This window comes from Apium graveolens, chromosome 6 (assembly GCF_009905375.1).
Source record: "Apium graveolens cultivar Ventura chromosome 6, ASM990537v1, whole genome shotgun sequence".
NCBI lineage: Eukaryota > Viridiplantae > Streptophyta > Magnoliopsida > Apiales > Apiaceae > Apium > Apium graveolens.
Genome location: NC_133652.1, coordinates 77,608,059 through 77,612,362, shown reverse-complemented (window position 1 = coordinate 77,612,362; position 4,304 = coordinate 77,608,059). Strand labels below are relative to the sequence as shown.

At 39.5% G+C, this 4,304-nt stretch overlaps 1 non-coding gene across 1 annotated transcript; it reads right to left on the bottom strand.

The window, feature by feature from the left end:
- Positions 1 to 1,454: 1,454 nt before the first annotated feature.
- LOC141669058 (small nucleolar RNA R71) lies at positions 1,455 to 1,561 on the bottom strand. The gene has a single exon (XR_012553356.1). It is a non-coding gene; the product is annotated as a small nucleolar RNA R71 (small nucleolar RNA).
- Positions 1,562 to 4,304: the final 2,743 nt, after the last annotated feature.

Sequence of the window (4,304 nt, the reverse complement as noted above, 5' to 3'; positions counted from 1 at the left end):
CTTGTTTTCAACTTGTGATTCTTTGAATTAGTTGTAACTTTGGATGCTCGTTTTCGTTCTTGTTGAACCTAGATCTCGTTTATTCGTACTTTGATTATTATTCAGTTTATTAAGACCTTGTTTATACCATGCTTTCATATGAACCCATGGTGACAATGAGTTCAATTATGGGCTAATCGTTATTATGGGATTCTAGCGGATTTACTTATGGATTTCAATAGTTAATTGTTTCGATATCTTGGTGTGTGGTGATTGATTGATATCCTAGTATTGGTTGTGCTTATTCGTCTTATGTGCGTAGATAACATATAAGATAGCGTGTTAATCTTTATTGAAGTGACAGTGAATATAGAGGTTTAGAACTTGCCATGCTAGCATAGGTTCATGTATGTGTATGCATGATTCGTAGGTAACTCTAACCGTTTTACTTGCCCTATGTAATCATTATGGATAACTTGTGCTTAAACCATTATGTTGTCAAATTCTATAGAAATATAGGGTCTCAATATAATTGGTGCCTATTCAGCTTCTATCTCCTTTGTGGATGTCTGGTAGAATGGTACTCGTGCAACGAAAGTTGGCGTTTATCAGTTTCGTGTTATCTGATTAGTGTCATCACCATCACATGCTAGGGTTAAGAACAATAAGGCTAATGAATGAAGTACTAATGAAGTTAGAATCCCATGTTTGTCATATATAGTAATTCAACCTCAATTCTCTTAGTTAATGTTATTTAGTATAATCTCTTAGTTTAATAAAAACCAATTTATTATTTGTCTTAGCATTGAGCAATAACCATACATTGTTGCATAGGTGCATAAATTGAACTTAACCTAAACCAGTCTTTGTGGGAACGAATCTGATTTATATCTTAAACTACTTGCGAACACGTATACTTGCGTGAATATTAGCGCGTGTTTTCACCCTAACAAGTTTTTGGCGCTGCTGCCGGGGACTCGGTGTTAATTTTTAGTTTATGTGCTTGTCATCAGTGGTCGTTAAAGTTCACTGACTCAGATTCTTTTACTTTCACGGTTTATTTGTTTGTGTTTTAGGTACTCATTACAATGGGAGATCCAGCAGCACGAACGAAAGCCTTGATGGATTTTTCTCAACCCAAGATCAATGACATTCAATCTAGCATTGTCCGGCCAACTATCACAGCTAATACCTTTGAGATCAAGCCTGGCATAATTCAATGGGTGCAGAATTCAATCCAGTTTGGGGGTTCTCCAACTGAAGATCCCAATATGCACATTAGGGATTTCATTGAGATCTGCGACACCTTCAAGTTCAACGGTATTTCTGAAGATGCTGTGAAGCTGAGACTGTTCCCATTCTCTCTGAGGGACAAGGCTAAGAGCTGGTTACACTCTCTAGCTGGTTCAATTACTACTTGGGAAGATCTTGCTCAGAAGTTTCTTACTAAATTCTTCCCTATAGCGAAGACAGCTGCAATCAGGAATGCTCTTACTCAATTTGCGCAGCAAACGGGAGAATCGCTAAGTGAAGCTTGGGAGCGCTACAAGGAGATGCTTAGGAAGTGTCCTCGTCATGGAATGCCTGATTGGATGATCATCACTTGTTTTTACAATGGGTTGGGAGCACAGTCCAGACCAATGCTCGATGCAGCAGCAGGCGGAGCATTATGGGCAAAGAGCTATGAGGAAGCTTATGATCTAATTGAACTGATGGTTGCTAATGAATATCAATATCCAGCCCAGAGATTGCCACAGGGCAAGGTAGCAGGAGTTCTTGAAGTGGATACAGCTACGGCTATCACTGCTCAACTAAAGGCGTTGTCTATGAAGATCGATTCTCTGGCTAACTGGAATCATCCTAACTTCAGCTGGAGCAACAACCAGAATGTGATGCAACAGCCGTTCCAGTAGTTTGGAAATAAGCTATTCAACCCTCCTGGTTTTCAGCAACAAATTGCACCAAAATAACAACTCCAAATTTAACAACAAATCATGATGCAGGTCTATCTTCGAATGAAAAATCTGAATTGGAGGAGTTGAGGCTTATGTGCAAAAACCAGGCTCTTATATGCCAAATCCAGGCTATTTTTATCAAGACTCTAGAGAACCAAATAGGGCAAATTTCTAATGCCTTATTGAATCGCCCACCAGGAACGCTTCCTAGTGATACATAGACAAATCGAGGCAAGAGGAAAGTTGAAGAACAGGTGAACGCCATCACCTTGAGGATTGGAAAGGTCGCAAGCCCCAACGTTTAGCAAGACAAAGAGCCTGAAAAATCTCAAGTTTCACAAAATGCAGTTGTGGCTGAAGAAGAAGTGTAGAAGGAAGTAGAGGTGGAACCAAGGAAGACTACTGTGGAACACACTCCTCCTGAGGGTAATACAGGGGAGAAAAAGATATATCCTCCACCTTCTTTTCCTAAGAGGCTACAGAAGAAAAAGCTGGATAAGCAGTTTGAGAAGTTTTTGGAGGTGTTTAAGAAACTTCATATCAACATAACTTTCACTGAAGCTCTTGAACAGATTCCTAGCTATGTGAGGTTTATGAAAGGTATTCTCTCTCGGAAAGTGAAGCTCGATGACTTAGAGACCGTTGCTCTAACAGAGGAATGCAGTGTTGTGCTGTAACAGAAGTTGGCTCCGAAGCTTAAAGATCCTGGAAGCTTCACTATTCCTTGCACCATCGGAAACTTATCGTTCGACAAGTGTTTATGTGATTTAGGAGCTAGCATAAATCTGATGCCCTTATCTATCTTCAAGAAGCTTGGTCTGCCTGATCCGAAACCAACATACATGTCAGTGCAACTAGCTGACCGTTCCATCGCTTATCCACGAGGTATAGTGGAGGATGTCTTGGTCAAGGTGGATAAACTCGTCTTCCCTGCTGACTTTGTAATTCTTGATTTCGAGGAAGATAAGAAGATTCCCATCATCTTGGGAAGACCATTCTTAGCTACAGGCTGAACTATGATCGATGTGCAAAAAGGAGAGCTTTCGATGAAGGTTCATGATCAAAAGGTCACTTTTAATGTGTTCAAGGAAATAAAGTTACCCACAGCTAAAGAGGAGTGCTTTAAAGTAGAGCAACTGCAGGTTTTGAATGCACCTCCGTGGAAGAGGAAGTTGGATATGACATTCGATTCTCTTGGGTTAGCAGAGCTGAAAATTTCTCAGGAGCGTTTTGAACCATTTATTCAAGAAGCTCCCATACTTGAGCTCAACCGAAAGCCAAATCACTTGAGTTATTCATTCATAGGTGCACCCCATGATAAGGGGTTGGTATATATTTTTGATGATGTAGAGAGTGGCTGGACGAATCTTCCAGTGCCTACAAAGGGTTCTTCTCATGCGCAACAGACAGTTGATAAGTTTGGTCTTGGTGATGAACAGTATAGGCGAGTGACTAGGCGTATGGAGGCCATGCACGACATTCACCATCGTTTTGCTGAAGATTTGACACACGCTTTCGGTACTGTTGTTCGAGACACTGGTGGCGAGGTTGATTGGCCACCTGATCCTCCACCCGACGAGGGTGACTCTCCCGCTAATTAGGTATGCCTGAAATCCTTATTATTACCTTCAATGAGGATTTTAAGTTTGGGGGTGATAATGTAAGGTTAGTAGTGTGTGTGTCCATATAGATTCATATTGCATGTTTAGTTGTAGTTCATTCATATTTTTGCATGATTGATCATTTAGGACATATTTGTTTGTTTTTATGTGATTTCATATAGTTGCATTTGCATGCATATTTAGCATGATCCCTTAAGATGAACTATGATATTTGATAAGTTGATGTTGATTTCAGTGTGGTGATGATGAATAGAGGGATGTTTAAGTCTTAATGAATTGATTTGCATGCCAGAAACAAATATTTTCACAAGTCTTATAGGGTTGCTTTTGATCTAGATCATGATCATACTTGTTTGTTGTTGAGATTTAATCACTTGGTTATATTTAGAATTTGTGATATTCTCGTAATGACGTAAAAACACTGATTTTTTTTATCTGGAGAAAAACTTGGATTTCATTACTAGTTGTTGTAAGGCTAGACGTCAAATGGCTAGTAGCCGGCTCATATTTTTATGAGTAGTCTAGGGTTGAATGAGATGGAGTGAAACACACTCATTCAGAAATTGTTGAAACAAAAAAAAAGAAAAAAAAAGAAAAAAAAAAGAAAGAAAAAAGTATGTGTTTATGCATAATTGATCAAGAGTGAGCTCTTTAATACTCGAGTTATTAAGTTCTAGGGGACTTTGTGCCTAGTGACCTAAGGCTTTTATAGTCTGGGATCCGCTAACCTAACGCTCGCTACATGGGT